Below are 19812 nucleotides of genomic sequence, written 5' to 3'. Positions count from 1 at the left end.
TCTTGTGGCGTGAGATCATGCTCAGTCTGGAGATCATCCGGCACTACAATATGTTGCTTTGGAGTCTCGACCGTAGGCATTTCGAGGCTTTCATCGACTTCAGGCTCGATATGAGTGCTACATTTGGTAATGTCATCCTGCGGCTCAATTTGAAGCCAAAGCTTCTCGTCGGGCTCCCCTAAACCTTTGGCATCAAACCCTAACTCAAACGCGTTAACTTCCCCTGAAGAGGTAGACTCTATTTCGTTCTCGGGCCTAGGTGGACTTGAGTTGTCTAGGCGAAAACCAAATTTTTTCAAAAAATCAATACCCAGGATAAGGATTTTTGTCATTTCAGGGACCACTACGGTAGGAATGACATGAGTTATCGATTGGAAAGTGTAGGGTACATTGGCGTATCCTAAACAGCGATAGAATGTACCATCGGCTGTTGAGACTTTCAACGAAAGAGGATGTATTTTTAAACCGACTTTATTAAGAATTTCTTGAGAATTTATAACTGTTATACTGGCCCCTGTATCGGCTAACCCTTCAATTTCTTCAGATAATATGCGGACAACCAAATGAGGACAACGATTAACCAACGTGCGGATTTCAAAAATTTGATTAAAACAAGAGAAATGCGGAATCCTAGCAGATTCTGGAGTTGAGGGATTCCTGGACTCAACCTCCTCTATTCGTTTTTTTGGACTGCTTCTTTCGACTCTCTAAAATGACGGTTAGGACACGCGGAAGCCGTGGTATCCATGAACCCACAAATATGACAAAACACGCGTTTAACTTGATCGCATTCCCTCCAAAAGTGACCGGATCTCGAACAGTTCCAGCACTTTACCGAGGAGTTCAGTGGTTTAATTGGATTTTCCCGTATTTTCTCCGAGGGTTTAACTATATTCTCTTTTTTCCTATAAGGACGGTCTTGCAAAGCACACACTCCTATTGAATCTTCTTCAGGAAGCTCCTCGAGATCCATTTCTGTATAATCTACATGATGGATTGGTGCTTTTGGGGAATGGGAAAAATACAAGTTGGTTTCTATGGCGTCAAATCGGAAACATAATTGAGCCAAATGCTCAATCGATGTTATTGTTTCCAGGGCTAATCGTCGTTTATATGATAATTTCATATTTTCGACAATTATTTCGAATTTTTCGGCTTCAGTCATTTTTCGGATCATTCGAGAGGCTAACATTTCAAGATCAGTTAGGTAGGCTGAAAACAGCTCATTAGGCTTCTGCTTACGGCTTCTCATCTCTTCTTTTATCATACGATCTCTGTTGGGGTTGTCGTAACGCATTTTTAAACACATTTCCAACATTTCCCACGAAGTGAATTTCTCTTCGTAGGTAGTGTACCAAGCATAAGCACTATCCTTAAAAAGTAAATTAGCGTGCATACGAAGATCTTGAGGATCAATCGCATAGGATCGACACAAGATACCAATCTGTCTGAGGAAATCAGTAACTGGGACCAAATTATTGTCACCGGTGAACTTCGGCCATTTCTCGATAATGCTACACTGTTGGTGAGGGTGCTGACGAGAATATCTCATCGGATTCATGTACCTTCTATTAAAATCAGATTGTCTTTGTTCTGGGACGGGAGAGGCCATGCCTGAACCGTGATCAGAAAAGCATTGATGAGATAACCCGAGTGGAGGATTGATCGAAAAGGGATTTCGGCTAAAATGTTCGGTCTGAGAAAGATCGGGGAACGCTAAATTCGGAACGGGCTCCGATCGCATACTATACAATTGCAAAGGTGGGGTGGGATCAAATCTACGAGGAAAACGAGAATTTGTGAATGGTTGATGTTTCTGTTGGTCGTCAACCATGGGAATACTACTAGCTTGATGCTCTTTGAAATCGCACCTTTCAAACGAGCGGGTCATACCCTCGAAATCAAAATCTTTCTTTTCTTGTTTCTGCTTAAGAAGTTGATCCATGTACAACTCCACATATGCTTGAACCTCTGACACATGTAAGTATTCGCTGGCGGACACGTTTTCTGGCTGTTTAACCGTCTTACCCCCACTTGGCAGAGAAAAAATCGATGAATTTACCTCTCTCGCTTGAGGATTTTTAAAGCCCTCCTTTACTCCCTTTGTAAGCTGTTCACAATCTTCAAATCGCCCCTTCGCTGATGGAATTTCTATAGTAAAATCTTCGACCTTCCTTTCATGCCTTTTTCCATCGAACTGCCCTACCGGAGTTCCTTTAAAAGACCCAGGTGTTATTCCGAGTCGGTTCCATTGGTCTGGTGGAAGAGTATGAATACCTGGTTTAAACGTTATTTTTTTCGGAATAGCCCCAAGATTTCTAGCAGGTGTCCCTATATTATCGTTTTTGGTTTCCTTATTCGTTAACTCCCATTCTCCCCCAACCGCACCTTCGGCTTCGACGTCTACATCAAACCCAAGGAATTTTCCACGAGCTTCATCCAGCTCGGTGGAATTTTTTCGGGTGTCTAAATCAGGAGCGGTTTTAACGTTGAACTCCGTCAACCGTGTTAAGTCTATCTCAGGAGGAATAGTAACTGGATTTTCAGTCTTTTTAGAAGCAAAATATTCTTTGAACAGTCTAGCCAACAAATCTAACAAAAGTTTCTTATTAGTTTCCTGAGTTGAATTCTGGGGTGCGTATCGAATCACTCGCATATGGTAATGTACCAAACGGGTAAAAAGAGCTCGGGTCGGACCAACAGCCAATTGTTGTCCTAGATCTTGCAACCTATGAGGCACCACCTGCATGTCTGCCTCCATATTGCGGTCGGTAACTATTCTGGGACCTCTGTTATAATCCTGTTGCAACAATTGTTGCAATAGTCGACGCTGACTCTCAAGCGAACCTTGAGGGGTCTCATTTCGAAGAAGTAACTCATACGCGAGTTCATCTTCTTCCAAATCTTTAGGATTTATCTGATATTGATTCATTGTGGTTTAAATTTAAAAAGGAAAGTTGTTAGTTGAATGAAATATTGGAAATTTAAATTAAATTGAAAATGAATGGCCTTTTAAGAATAGAAACAAGAATAACTTACAATATACCTCAAATTTTGAACGCAAAACTAAAACCTAAAATGCCTTTGTAAATGGATTGATCTTTTCGTGTCTCTTGACCCTAATACTCAAATCACTAGAAAAATGTTCAACTCCCACGATTTCAAAAATATCAATATCGACTTCAAACTATAGCTTTTCTTGTTGATTCTACCAATAAACTAATTCCACCCACGTTATCTTCGGGCCCCACGTTGGGCGCCAAAGTTTTATCGCTTCCAATTGCAACAATAACCATTATAGTTTGATATGTTCCATATGTTGCATTCATGGCGTTTCCTAAACCTTTAGCATAGTGTTGGCAGAAAAGGTTTCCCATGGGGATTTTTTTTTATTATCTGACGGGTTTGCGCCGGGGGTCTTCAGATTTTCCCCAAAATTGAAAATTTGATTCATTTTTGCGACTTAAAAACACATGTATTTTTTCAGATTTCTAACATTTTTATTTTTTGAGTTAGCTTCGGTTAGATTTTTTTGTAAATAAAAAATAACCATTTTTCAAAGCTACATAACTCTGTTGTTTCTCAACGGAAATTATAAAATAGCACATCAAAATGCATTGAAATTTTATCAGCTTTCCAAATAGAATAGTTGAAAAAAATTTAATAATGACCTTCAACATGAAAAGTTGTAAATAAACTTTAAATGGCGTCTAAAAGTACCGTCTGCACCACCGAATATTTTGCAAAATATACCATTGTATAGCTCGATTTATGATGCAACTTTCATCTGAAGACACCAAAGTGGGCCATTAACACTTTGAAGAGTTATAAAAGAAATAATGACAATAAATCTCTTTTTTTGCATCGAAAACAAACAATGGTCGAACAACTGCACTCACATATGGAGATAGCAAGCACTTCTAACAACATGGAAACAAAAGAACTTATCAAAGCTGGTAAAAAACACTATTTTGTCGTCCTTTTCAGACTGCCCCTACTCGCATAACAGTCCCATATGAATTTTCGTCATTTTAGGTCAACATAAGGCTTCAACATAAAAGACTAAAAAAAGAGGTTTTGTTCTAGAAATTTCGAAAAAAAATATCATTTCGTTGCTGTCCTATATGAAATATACCTGAATAACAGTCCCATATGTGAAAAACCACGGGTTATGTTACTTTTCAATGTTTCTTTCGGCGAAATAGTCTTTGGTTTATTGCTTTGAATCATTTAAACATTTTTTTAACTCACTTGATGTCGAATGATGCACACTAGTTTTCGAAGGCAGGTCTGACTTTCTTAGGAATGACTTCCTGAGCGAAAAACTATCGGATGCAATCAAAAATCGTAAAAAGATTCAACTTACAATGTGGAATTCATAATATTTTTTTGCAAAAGTATGTTTCTTTTTCTGAAAATTGCATTTAGAAGTTAAAAAATGATCAAATTTAAGTCTTAGAAAGTAGCTTGGTGAGAAAAATATATTTTGTATGGGACTGTTATGCTAGTAAATTCGAAAAAGGTTTCAAATATGGTCGATTAACAGTCCCATAATGAATAAAAATGGTGCTCTTGACCTTACCAGTAACCCAATTTCGAAAATTTCAGGTCTAACGATTTATTATGACAACCTAGAAACGATTTTCGTTTACGCTGAAAGTGATGGTCACAATTTAAAAATATATTCCAAAACAGAAAAAGCTGATTGTCTCGCTTACTTATTTTTGTATATGGGACTGTTATGAAAGAAGGGGCGGTAGATTGTTGCAGCTTAACTGACTTCATGTTATATCCAGAAATCTAATAACGTATTCGTTTATACCCAGTTTTGCACCAGGTCACAACGAGTTATGCACATTTTACTGTCATTTTTAGAAGTTTATGCGCTAAGTTTTGCATCCGTAATTCCCCAGATTTGATTTAATATGGACGGTGGAACACTGAAGATTCGTTTGTGAGCGATCGAGGTAGCAAAACACTGACGACGAATTATGTTCGTTCTAGTACGGTAAACCTCAAAACTGGGTGAATTTAGAAAACGAATACGGTAAAAGTATCATATTTTCATGATTTTACAGCCTGGGCTGGCCATACTGAGCTCTTTGATTATTTCTACAACATTTGCGCCACTTTCTCATACTTTTTTGATCAATGGGAAAGGATTTTGGTGTCCAGTGCTTTTTTTAATCACATTTTTGTGATCCCAAACACAAGAACTGAACCTTCTACTATTGGCATTGATTATGCTTCACAATGATCTTTGATCGAAAAATTAATAAGTTATATAGTATATGACCAGGTTGTGAAAGCAACATTCCCAATATTAGTTATATCACATAAACAATACGATACTCAGAATTTTGGTTAAAATTTAAAGCCAGTTTTGCTGCAAACACTCTACAAAGCACGAAAAAGTAGTGTTTTTACCTGCTTTGGTAAGTTCTTTTGTTTCCATGTTGTTAGAAGTGCTTGCTATCTCCATATGTGAGTGCAGTTGTTCGACCATTGTTTGTTTTCGATGCAAAAGAAGAGATTTATTGTCATTATTTCTTTCATAACTCTTCAAGGTGTTAATGGCCCACTTTGGTGTCTTCAGATGAAAGTTGCATCATGAATCGAGCTATACAATGGTATATTTTGCAAAATATTCGGTGGTGCAGACGGTACTTTTAGACGCCATTTAAAGTTTATTTACAACTTTTCATGTTGAAGGTCATTATTAAATTTTTTTCAACTATTCTATTTGGAAAGCTGATAAAATTTCAATGCATTTTGATGTGCTATTTTATAATTTCCGTTGAGAAACAACAGAGTTATGTAGCTTTGAAAAATGGTTATTTTTTATTTACAAAAAAATCTAACCGAAGCTAACTCAAAAAATAAAAATGTTAGAAATCTGAAAAAATACATGTGTTTTTAAGTCGCAAAAATGAACCAAATTTTCAATTTTGGGGAAAATCTGAAGACCCCCGGCGCAAATTGTCAGATAATAAAAAAAAATCCCCCCATACAACTGTTTCAACAGTTTTTAACAGTTACATAACCTAAATACAAATTTAAAATTCAATCATTTCGGAATTCACGATTCAGGCAGTTTTTTACAATTTCTATAATCGTTTGCTAAAGGTTTTATAACGCTTCATAAATCGTCGATTGACGATTTCAGAAATCGTTTGGTTATAATCCTCATTTATGCGGGTTATTATTTAGCTTTGAGGCCAGGCTTTTGATGACAGAAAATGATCTATTGCAAAACAGTCTGAGATTATTTGATATCAATACTTACTTGTTATTTAAAGATAATTGACCATCCTCTATTCGTAATCAAAAGAAAACAAAACAAAAAGTTGCATGGATGCCTTTTGCCAAGCAACAATTTGAAATCTTCTCATTTATTGCGAAAAACTTCTCTTTTAAAAAAAATGGGTAAATTCATCATGAGCGTGTATTCCATTTAGAGAAACGTCAAACGAAGCAGTTAATCAAGGTCTCTTAAACCCATTTTAAAATTGTTAATTGAAATTGTTTTATTACAACATTTCTCTAACTGGCATAAAACCATTTAAACACTGTTTTATAACTGCCTTAAGATTTTCAATAATTTACTGAACGCCATATTGATTGTGAAATTGAATCGAAATTACTGACGCCATCTTGCTGGAAAGAATAATTTAATACATAAAAGTAGACATTTTCAACAAATTTGACAATGCTGTCGGTACTATTTGTTGTATAGGTAAATGGTGGGAAAAATATGGAAGAGAGGGGCTCTCATACAAGATTTTGTATAACTCGATAATATTTTAAGCAAATGGGTTCAAATATTTCATAGCAAAGTTGATGGAAATAAGACGTTTAGACTTCTTCTTTATATTATGTGTTGTAAGCCTTCTTGGTTGAATAATTCTACTGAATCAAAGCAGTCGAAATATTCCCTTTAATTAAACCACGATATAAGAAAAGTTCAGATACTGATATTTCAATAGCTACTTACTATCTTCTTCAGTGAACGTTTTCGATTTCGATTGAAAATGCTCATTAAATTGAATCTAAAACGCTCACTGAAGAAGATAGTAAGTTGCTATCGAAATAGCGATATCTGAACTATTCTTATACCGTGGATGAATTAAAGAGAATCTTTCGATAGCTTTGATTCAGTTCTTCTTCTTTCTTTTAGTGGTAGCTTGAAAAGGGAGAGGGGTGCACCCATTCTGATAACTTGAGAAATCATCAAACAAATGTGGCATAGAAGGGATTGGGGATCGGGGATTGATAATTAAACAGGGAGACTCTCATAATTATATTTTTAATGACATGGAAAATGATCAAGCAAATGGAACAACATTTGGATTTTATACAAAAAATCATTCATTGTGGCAGAATTAAGAAAAAATTTTATAAATTAATACAGAGTCTTCATTTAAGATACAAAATGATGATTGGAAAACAAATTTTAGGGCTGGTTTTGAAAACAGACAAGAACATTCAAGAAAAAACGAATGTTTTTTTTTTTGTATGTTTCAACTAAATTTTGAAGGGAAGCAGGGCACACCAGGCCAGCTTGTATAAAATATATTTACAGCTCAATTTTTGCTTGGTAATAAAGAACATGTTTTTAGACCAATACAATGTATATTGTTTTAAAATAATAATCCTGTCAATAGTTTTAAATTAAATCTTTATTTAACAAAGAACAAAATCTTCAAAATGAAACAAAATTTTATTTTATATTTGTGGTTTCAGCTGGTTTGTGTTTCCAAACTGACTCTGATGAAATACAAAATTTAAATTTAGACTCCAGAATCAAAACCTTGAAACTTTGATCACCTGCAATTTTAATCATTAACGAAATTCTTACGATTATACGCCTTTTAATGTGAATTCTTCCTTCAGTCCAAAGTTTGTTAATCTCTTATATATAAAAATGGAGGCATTTTCTTTGTAACAACATCACGTATGAATGGTCGGTCGGAATGAAGTGAAATTTGGTATCCGAGGGTTTTTTGGGTCAGAGATGGTTTGTATAATAGTTTCAAGAATCTCACTTTTTATGAAAGGGGGGTCCCCATACAAAGTTATCTCTTCACATCTATCTATATATATAAAAAGCAATTATCTGTATGTTTGTTTGTTTGTTTGTTTGTTTGTTTGTCCTCTATAGACTCAGCCGTCTTAAGAGCTAGAGATCTGAAATTTGGCATGGATGCTCATTAGGACCAGGAATGATGAAAAATGTTTTTAGATTTTTGGACGACCCCTTCTGAAGGGGGTCGTCCAAACAAGACAAATATTGTTTTCACGTTATTGACGTTATTTTCCGTCGGATTGTGATGAAAATTTGCACATGAGTGTTTTGAGAGACGAACAATCGATAACAGTTATCAAATTTTGGGTCAGGGGTTGGCCAAAGGGGTCGTCCATATCCACTGATTAATGTTTTTGCGATATTGGCGTTATTATACATAGGATTGTGATGAAAATTTGCACATGAGTGTTTTGAGAGACGAGCAATCGATTACATTTATCAAATTTAGGGTTTGAGGTCGGCCAAAGGGGTCGTCCATATCCACTGATTAATGTTTTTGCGATATTGGCGTTATTATACATCGGATTGTGATGAAAATTTGCACATGAGTGTTTTGAGAGACGAGCAATCGATTACAGTTATCAAATTTAGGATTTGAGGTCGGCAAAAGGGGTCGTCCATATCCACTGATTAATGTTTTTGCGATATTGGCTTTATTTGACATTGGATTGTGATGAAAATTTGCACATGAGTGTTTTGAGAGACGAGCAATCGATTACAGTTATCAAATTTAGGGTCAGGGGTCGGTCAAAGGGGTCGTCCATATTCACTGATTAATGTTTTTGCGATATTGGTGTTATTATACACCGGATTGTGATGAAAATTTGCACATGAGTGTTTTGAAAGACGAGCAATCCATTTCAAGTTTCGAATTGCGGATCAGAAGTCGGCTGAAGGAGTCGTCCATATCCAACTTTAATGTTTTTGCGATTTTGACGTTATTCTACATTGGATTGAGATGAAAATTTCCGCATAGGAGTTTTGAGAGACGCTCTTTTGCTTTCAGGTTTTCTTTTGCAACCGATCGAGAAGAAAACACTCTCACATAAATTTTAATAAAAAGCCAATCAACCGTTTAATTTGAATTTTAAGTAATAGTAATAGTAGCGACTTTAAACACTGTTGATTTTTTTCCCCGAAATTGTCGAAAAAATGTTTCGAATTCATTTTCTAAACTCATTTTGACGTACCAATGATTTAAAGCGAAACGAAGTTCGTACGGGATCAGCTAGTCTTATATATAAAAATGGAGGCATTTTCTTAGTAACAACATCACGTATGAATGGTCAGTCGGAATGAAGTGAAATTTGGTATCCAAGAGTTTTTTGGGTCAGAGATGGTTTGTATAAAAGTTTCAAGAATCTCACTTTTTATGAAAGGGGGGTCCCCATACAAAGTTATCTCTTCACATCTTCTTATGTATAAAAATGGAAGCTGTTTCTTTGTAACACCATCACGTATAAACGGACGGTCGAAATGAAGTGAAATTTGGTATCCGAGAATTTTTTGGGTCAGAGATGTTTTGTATAATAGTTTCAAGTATCTCACGATGCAGTTAAGGACGTGTAGATGAAATCAAATATTTATTACGATTTATACTTTAGAAGGTAAAACGAAGTTTACCGGGTCAGCTAGTCTGAATAAAAAATGCGAATGAAGAAACTGTTTCAATTTTTTTTATTCTGGGTCCCATTATGCATCTTTCTATAGTTCCAATTCGGCAAAAGAATTTAAAGTTGATACGTTTTAATAGTTGTAATTTATTTTTTTTCACATGCTGAAACGATGAATTTCGAATATGTAAAATGTATCTAGTTCAGGTTTAAAATACAAAACCAAGATTCGAATCAAGTTTTTTTCCCAATGATGGTCTTAACCGGATTTCAATAACAAATGCTGATAAAGAATAAAATTCTTATTAAAAACATCAAATTTGAATGTTTATAAGCAAATTCGGAACCAAAAAATTCAAAATTATTCAAACTTAAGCTTACCAGATATTTTTCTACCAACATCCAGCCAATATAATTTTAATTAAATAATAAAAAATCACATGAAAACCTGTTCTCTACATCAAAACACATCAGACAATTTCAAATCCTGTTTTTAGTTCCCAAAAAATCGTTCTTGTTATTTCTTATGACGTTTAATAAAAAAAATTAAATGCAAAATAATAATGCACCAATTCAAATTTTTGTTTGATTTTGCAAAAAAAGTGAACAAAATCGGTAAACATCTGCGCAATCTAGCAAGCTTAGTCAAATGCTTTTGAAATTCGATAATCGGGACTAAATTTCTATCAAAAAGTGAGAATTTTTTTTTTTTCAAACTGTAGTAAAATTGTGTACCTGGGATAAGATTTCGAGATTTTAGCTTTAGTTTAAAGTCGAGATTATTTCTCTAGAATCATTTTAGTAGTTCATCAAAATTTGATTTGCGAATTTGAAATAAGCAGTGGAGCGAGGGGACGGTGGGGGGGGTTTAACCCCCAAACAATTACCCGATTACTGTTAAGGTTAAATAATCTAAGATTCTACAAATTCAACCCAGTACACCAAGGTTTTTTAACGCGGATTTTTTAGCACTGCTTTTTTTACACGGTTTTCGGGAATTAACACGGTTTTTTTTCCACGGATTTCGCGATTTAACACGGTTTTTTCCTTTTTAAAGGACAACACTTAGAATATTTCTGATAATAAGAACGTGATACATGAGACCTGAGACCTGGCACCTGAGACCAGAGACCTGAGACCTGAGACCTGAGACATGAGACTTGAGACCTAAAATATGAGACCTGAGATCTGAGACACGAGATATGAAACCTGAGACCTTCGACATGAGACCTGCAACTTTAGACCTGAGACCTGAGACCTTAAACAAGAGATATGAGACTTGAGACCTGAGCATGAGACATGAGACAAAAGACATGAGATCTGAGGCATAAGACAAGAGCCATGAAACATGAAACCTGAAACCTGAGTCATGAGACTTTAGACCTGAGACATGAGACTTTAGACCTGAGACCTGAGACATGAGACTCGAGACCTAAGACATGAGATTTGAGACCTAAGACCAGAGACCTGTCACATAAGACCAGAGTCCTGAGTGAGACATAAGACAAGAGACATGAGATTTGAGACCTGAGACAAAAGACATGCGACCTGAGAACCTGAGACAAGAAACATCAGACCTGAGATCTTAGACTTGAGAAATGAGACATGCGTCACGAGACATGAGACATGAGACATGAGACATGAGACATGAGACATGAGACATGAGACATGAGACATGAGACATGAGACATGAGACATGAGCTCATGTCTTATGTCTCATGAGACATGAGACATGAGACATGAGCTCATGTCTTATGTCTCATGTCTCAAAAGGATTAATTTTGCATTTTTCTTTGATTTTTTCCAGGATTAAAGAAAGTAAGACGACAACTTAGCCACAACCGTATCGAATTAGATCGGAAACAGATCATGGATGAATTTTTGTCCCTTCCCTCCATGATCACAGATGCTTATCCTTCCGAGATACAAATCAACTAGAGAAAGCCTTTCAAATCCTTTCCGAAGAAAGAACAAAAAGCTAGGTGAAAAAAAATCGATTTGCAGCTGAATGGATTCTATTCTCAAATGTCTAAGAAAGATCGATTTCAGGTGCGACCAAAACCCTTCAGTTTTAGACCAAAAATGAGTTTCAAAAAACCAAAATCAGTTCCATTTGATCCCAGGAAAGGATTCAAATGTACCATATTTTATGCTCGGTTTGCATATCCTTTGTCACACCGAAGCATGACAGTGCCATATTTCCAGATCTTCCACAAAGGATTAACCACACCGATATGTTTTCAGAAAAAATGTTTGCCATGTCGATTGAGTCGTTATTGTCCTTCGAAGTGTGGGATGCATCCTAAAGCTGTCCGTTTTGGAAGAAACAAAAAAAAATCTTTTCAAACACAGCAGTAGATTAGATCGGAACCAAAAATTGAATATTCATCATTACCCTTTTGGGAGATCGGCAACGTCGAAACAAAAAAAACACCATCTGATGTCTCCCAGAACGCGGTAGCAAACCCAAAAGACGCATAAAATAATTGCTACTACATGCAGTAAAATTTTATTGACAGCATCAAAACATGATGCTCAGACATCAAATTTTTTTTGTTACGCCCTTCGGCTTTCCTCGGTTGCTGATCCATGAATTCCGGCATCGTTGAGTAAACATCATTTTGGGGAGGCGAGGAAGACTGCAGGCTACTACACTAGGCATTGGTATTTTTCATCATCCAGCAGCAAGTAATGTAATAAAATTTAACTGCCATTTTGCCGACAACCAATTGTGTGGCTTGTTTAATGGGAAAGGGGGGATGAAGGTTTGGGTCCCCGGAATTAAGGGACGACGTTAGCCCAAAGACTAATAAAGTTCCGCGGGCCAATTAGGTACGACAGACGCGGTTGTATGTTGGGGAAGGTTTTGCATTTGATGAATCACGGAAAAGACCAAGACAATTACATTCTTTCTTAGGGAATTAGTTCATGGTTTTGAGTATTATCAAAAACTCTGCTGAATTTGAATTTATATGTGTAATTTAAAAAATCACGCAGGGTTTATTTGAACTAAATCATAGTATTTTAATATTTTAATTTTTTTAAATCGGATTGATTTTGTTAATATTTGTTTCTTTTTTAAATGACAATTTTGATAGAAGCAAATACAATTTAAACATAAACAGAAATAAAGCTACATAAACATATTCTTCCATGAACGTAGTGTCGCATTTGCAGGTCTCATCATCTCTTGAATTTTAGAGCCATAAAACCAAGTCAGAACCCAGACTTTTTTAAACCAAAAATTATACCATATCACCAAAATGCTCTACTAATCACAAATAGGTACCAGACCATTCCGTGTCCGGCTACCGATTCCATAGCCAATGGTGTCGTAGTCAGAAAACAACTTCAATGGACATAAACCTGTTAAGCACCCGCCTTTACTGGGGCATTTCTATTGGCCAGAACCAGTTCGAAGTCTCCAAACCAGCTTCTCTTTGGAGACGATCCTTCTAGCTACTGAATGATGACAACTGGACTCCGTGGTTTTCAGGCTAATAGAGCAGATGATTTTGAGTGAATTGCACCTCCCTGGCTGGCTGGCTGGCTGACTGTGTCCGAGTTGTTTTTTCTCCTTCTGTTTATGGTTTTATTTTCAAGCAGCAATAAACTTTTACATCATGTAGGTACATGATCTGATGAGCCAGCACAGTTTATAAGGGACTTTGAAAAATTTGGATTCAATTCTAGAGAAATAAAACTTTTCTAGTTTCCTAATTATCCTGAAGCAAGAGGTACCTTGAGTTTATATCTTTTGTTCTGATTAGCTGTTGATTTTTTTAAACAAGAAACGTTGAAGGTAATAGGTGGAAGTATTAGAAATATCCAAAGCTGTTTTTTTTTATATATTATTATGTATTTCATTATCCTGAAAACATAGAAGACTTTTAATTAAAAAACTTAAAATGTTAAAATGTTCTCGAATTAAGATTTTAAGTTTTTAATATTCACTGATTCATTATTATTAATTCCAACTCAAAATTTAAGTTATCCTGGCCCAGGCTATTGTCTTAATTTAAAAACGAACACGAGGCAAACACAACAAGTGAAAGGATAATGAACATGATAAAATTCGATGAAACAAGCTTTAGCTTGAAGAAAAATACTGAAGTAAATTTATTTGAACAAATAAAACAACTCTTTAAGTACATGTCAGATTTTTTTTTGCTATTTACGCAAATATATTCTTGTCTTCAGCACAGTTACCAATTCATGATTTTTTTAATATAAAAAACCCTGAATCTTTCTCTAGCAATTTATAAAATTATGTTGAGTTTATCGATTGTAATTTCAGGAGTTAGTGTTAGGGAAAATTAGTCGGAATTCGGGGCCTTAGATATAGATGGATACTAAAGTAAAACACTATTGAGCTGTGAAATTTTAAAATGTTTTATTCAATTAAGCACAATTTAGCAAATGGCGTACGCAAATCGTGAGCACTTGGCTTCGGTATTTAAAGACATAAAGGGTGATTTTGATGCAGTATCAATAGAGGTTTTGTAAGAACCCTCTCCCTCAAGATTATGCGATAAAAACAATCTTGACTTAGTAATGATGTCAAACCTCAAAAAACCAATCCCAGGTTCAGAACTCATCTACTGTTTTTTCTCACTTACAGATAGGAATTAATTTCTGAATACTTGAAAAAATGAGTTTTTACACATTCCAGAGATTCTGGATCCTTATAATAAAAATCTTTTTTTTAGATTATAGTCGTTTCAATATCTTTATGTCCTTCGCGACTTATAACAACAACGCAGTAGGCGGACAGTCTTTGAAAAACTTATCCGGTAAAACTGTGATCGATGTTTACTTTTCGGCTCGAACTCACGGACATCGGCTCAAGAAGCAACTTACTTGCCAACTGAGCTTTATCAGAAGCCCATAATAAAATCGTAATTGTATTTGTGTGTGTATTCCGGGGCTCACCCGGATATTCAATTCAAAGTTTGGTAACAGTCCGGCCCGGATTTCAGTGAAACCGTATTTTGCCCAGATTTACTCACTTTTTTTAGCGAACCAAACATAAAAAAATGTGATGTAATTTTTTTTTATTAAGGCCTTCAAAAAGAATTTTTATAGAAAGTTTTATAACAATAATCATGAAAGGTTTTTTGAAAGCCAAAAATACGATTCTAAGTCTGTTGATAAGTTGTGATGAGAAAAAAATATTTTTTCAATTTTTTTCTTTCATTTCGTTGAGTCATTTCTGGGTTTTGACAAAATTTACCCAGATATACCCAGATGAAACCCAGATATCCAGATGGTTGAAATGAAAAGCTGTGTTTGAAATCGTCGTTTGAATTATGATTTACATATTCTTAAAAATTTAATTAACGATTTTTAAAACTCATACGCATTTTTAACATTATATCAATTTTTGTTCGATTACTGACCCGATGTACTTTGCTTATTGAAGTTTGTAAAAAAAAATTTCATTTAAATTAAATTTGAATTAAATTTCAGCATTTTTAAAAAGAGAACTATTTTTATTTACATCTGTACTTCAATACTGATCTTCAATCTGAATTTTCAATGCAAAAAATAATCTCATTTAATATGAAAACAAATTCGCCCCTTTTTAAAGCAGGCAAATAAGCACATATTCAAAAAGTGTGCAAAACAATATGATAAAACTAAGATATTGGTTTTGTTAATACTTGTGGCATTTGTGTCTGCTTAATAAAATGTTTGTTACATTAATTGAATATGAGAACCTTCATTCATTTAAAAAAGAAGTTTTTATAATTACGATATATCATCTAATTTTGGAAATAAATATCTACCAAATCGATAAATCATCGTCAATTATATCGGAACGCTTAGGTAATTCAATTTATTTAACAAACAATCCACCGAAGATTTTTCGTAATTTTTTTTTATTTTGGATTAGGGGGAGTTTGAAAATTAAATATTTTAGAAACCATTCTTGGTCTTGAAAACGGCTTCAAACAAAGTTTCAAGTTGGTCGGTTGAGTAGTTTTCGGAAATTTTTCGAATTGTGTATTTTTATTAATTTTGTTTGGGAGCTCTCCTCCTCCCTCAATCTGGAGGGGTTTGAAAGTATTATAGAAACCATTGCTGGTCTTGAAGACGGTTAAACACCAAACTTCACGTTGATCGGTTTAGAAGTTTCGGTAAATTGTTCGAATTAAATATTACTATTGAATTTGTAGGAGACCCTTCCATATGGGAGATCCTAATTAAGCGGAGTTTGAAAGTAATATTGATATTATTTCTGGTCTTGAAAACGGCTACAAACCAAATTTTCCGTTCATTGGTTCAGTTGTTTGCGGAAAATCTTCAAAATGTGTCGTATTTTTATTGATTTCGTATGGTAGCCCTCCAGCCCCCCCCCCCTTCTTTGAGTCGAAGTGGCTTGAAAGTATTTTAGAAACCATCTCAAAACCCAAAATCTCTTATATGCCAAATTTCAAATTTCGAGTCTACAGGGAACAAACAGAAAAAAAACTTATAAGTTATTCTTAGTTTTCCTTTCTTATTCAAATTTCAAATCATTTCAAAATTCGAAGTTCATTACCTTTATTCTTATGCAAAATTCAAACAAAACAAAGCTAAATATAGATTCATCATTCGAAATTTTTGTTTTCCTTTTGATATGCAAGTCGGATAAGATTTACATTATAGAGCATGATTTAACAGGGGTTTACATGTTCGAATTATATCTTTACCATAAATCTATAGATCTTACTTCTAATTTCTTCAACTGTACTAGTTTTAAATAAGGCTGGAACAAATATCAATTTCTTCTTTTGCCACCCCTCCCTTCGAAATTTCCAAAGAACCCATAGGAGGGAATAAATATAGTTTGAAGTATTTTATATAAATTTTGAAAATAAAATCAAATATCCGAAAGATAACAAGATCAAAAAACAAATTTAGGAAGTTATTTCATCTTTTGTATGCTTGATTTTATTGAATTTTTCGATAAAAAATTATTTAATTTATAGGTTTTGTGCAATGATATAGCATGCAATTTTGTTGCAAACAAGCTTTCGTGGAGTTCATTCAAATTTATTTGTTTTTCGCATTATTTTTTTTTCCATCACCCCCTCGCAATATTCCAAATCCTAGTGACAAAAGAAGGGTTTGTCATTTGATCCGGCCTTATGTATTGTAAATACAAAAATAAGAGTTTTGCTCTTTAAAACATACGGTAGGAGCCGTTTCAAATAAACAAAAATTAAAAATATGATTAAGGGGTCTGAATCTGATTTCAATTCTTGACTCATATTTTCAAACTAAGAAACCGTTTTTAAGTACATTTCAGAAAATGTATTGATACTCCGAAACAGATTGAAAATTAAAATTTTGAATTCAGGATCAAAATTCAGATTCAGATTCAGTTCGTTAATGAGTTCCACCATCAATTAGAGCTTATGATAAAGCTCAGTTCGCAAGTCAGTTGCTTCCTGAGCCGATGTACGTGAGTTCGAGCCCAAGAGTAAACATCGATCACAGTTGTACCGGATAAGTTTTTCAATGACTGTCCGCCAACTGCATCGTCGATATAATCCATATGACATAAAAATGTTAAAACGACTATAATCGAAACAAAAACAATTCCAAAATCAAAATAAAATTACCAAGATGACTATTTTGGCAAGGAATTCAAATTTCAAGAGATCGCAGGCTCATAATTATGATTGTAAGTTCGATTTTAAAATTTTATCAAAGTCAGTTTGTTTGCACAATTCAGCTCAAAATGACAAAAATTAAGTGGAATTTGAGTTCATTTTGTTTGTTTTGTCTTATGAAAAATTTATTAAAAAATACTATTCACATGAATAGATTCAAGAAATTGCATTAAAGAAATTGCAGGAAATTCAATATGTTTTGACGTATTGTTCAACATTGTTAATATTGCAGTTTTTTTTTTCCAAGAACCAATTTTATTACTAAAATCATAAATTTGGATCCATTTTGAACAGATCTAATTGAAATCGCAAATTTTTTATCTTTAACTTTTGAGAATAGGATTTATTTTGATTTTTTTTTAATTGAAGGCGTTCCTGAAAAAAAAAATTATAGTATGTTTAAATCAAATAAAAATATCAAACCGCCATGATTATCCGGTTTGACCCAGATTTGCCCACATATTTAGTACAAAAAATTTGAAATGGTTCTTCCCGGCCCAGCTGCCTAAATTTTCTTGACAAATATCCGGATTTTGTCCGGATTCATTCATATTTTTTTTTTTTTTTGAAAATCAAAAGAAAAATTCAAATTGTATCATTAAAGATTAAAATTTTAAACTTTAACGTCTTTTCGACGAAAAAATTATGATTCAAATGTGTTTTTTCCTTGATTTTCGTAGGATAGTTCCAAGATTTTTTTGTCAAAATTTCCAGGATATCGCATGGATTCTGGGATGAAATTTTTTAAATATAATGTCAGAATTTTGCCAGGATTTAAATAAAATTGGCGGGATACATGCGGAAGAACATATGGCAATCTTAACCCTTCGTTTTATTAAGTAATAAATTTGCAACAATTATTACATATATGGAAAAGTTAACAATCGTATTTTATTTTAATTTTTTTTTCTTGATATACTCATCATTTCCAAACGTAAAAAATGATTTTTGTGGGAAATTAAATTATCATGAAATGAAGCGTTAAGCTATGTTTATCAGATTTTGTAGCAAATTTTATGATTTCAACAAACGATGAAAATAAGATTCCTATTTTGTTAGAAAAGGATTCTTTATACAAATCATTATCATCTTTTGAAAGATTTTAGGATGTATTCACAAAAGTTTCTATTTAACAAGAAAAACTATTTGCGTTAAAGAACTTAAAAATTATTTATCAAAAACCTAGTATCTAAACATAATATTTTGATTTTTTTTATTTATGCATAATTGGAGCAAAAATGTCATATAAAAAATAGGTCACAAAACCCCCTCCCTGATCATAATAAATTTCGTGGTTTTTGTGTACTCCCACTGAGAGGCTGGTTTTATTTATTATCGCTCCGATTCCTCATCAGGTGTAAGGTCATGAACTAATTAGTGATTGCAAATTTCGTAAAGCTAATTGAGCAAAATCTTCAAACAAGATCTATGATTATCTGAATTCATGTCTATGCAGGTTATAACCCTTCGTTGATCTTTTCCATTCTTGTTTTTCACCCTGACTACGACACTTCTTCTTGATATGTCCATGCAGCTCGAAATCCATGGAATTCCGGAAAAACACCATTCTCTTGTTGTTCCTAGGCTTTTTAATACAAAGTATGAACGAGTCTATGCTGATAAAATGTACTTTACTGATGGATCTTTGATAGACTTATGTTCCAAGTTTGAAGTGTTTAACCAAAATTCTAGTGCATCATGCTGTCTTCAATCTCCATGCTAAAGTCTGCTTCATTTAATATTGGAACACAAACAATCGCGTGTAGTTCAGTCATTTATTAACGAATTCATAATTTGTTTTTCATACAAATGTAGCATTTTCTTTACTCTTTCATAAAAAAAAAATTAAAAAAATTATTCATTGCTGTTTCGAAGAAATTCTCGTACTTTTCCCGTAATACGGCACATTAGGCGGCGCACACCCTTTTCGACCACCGTTTTGGCGATTTGATTCCACCAGTTCTTCATTTGAGTCATGTTCCTAATAAGTTTTCCCTTTGCCTTAAGCCTCCGCTTCGTGATTGCCCAGTATTTCTCTATCGGCCGGAACTGGGGGCAGTTTGGGGGGTTGAGGTCCTTCGGTATTACGCTGACCCCGTTCGTTGCGTACCATTCCATAACCGTTTTGCTGTAATGGCAGCTTGCGAGGTCCGGCCAAAACATTACTGGACGGTCGTGGGCACGAATAAACGGCAGAATCCGTTTCTGTAGGCACTCTTTTTTGTAGACTTCTGATGTCATTGCCTTGTCAGTGAGAAAGACTTTGGTTTTCTGTCCACAACTGCATATCCCCTGCCAAATCATGTACTTGCGGGCGAATTTATCCGCAAACACGAACTTAAATTTTGCAGGTACATCCCCCCGAGCCGTCGCCAAAAAAAATTTTTGACCTGGGATTTGCCCAAAGTCCGCCTTCACGTAGGTCTCATCGTCCATCAGAATACATCCGTCG

Source organism: Uranotaenia lowii, chromosome 2 (assembly GCF_029784155.1).
Source record: "Uranotaenia lowii strain MFRU-FL chromosome 2, ASM2978415v1, whole genome shotgun sequence".
Classification (NCBI taxonomy): domain Eukaryota; kingdom Metazoa; phylum Arthropoda; class Insecta; order Diptera; family Culicidae; genus Uranotaenia; species Uranotaenia lowii.
This window is presented reverse-complemented; position numbering follows the sequence as displayed.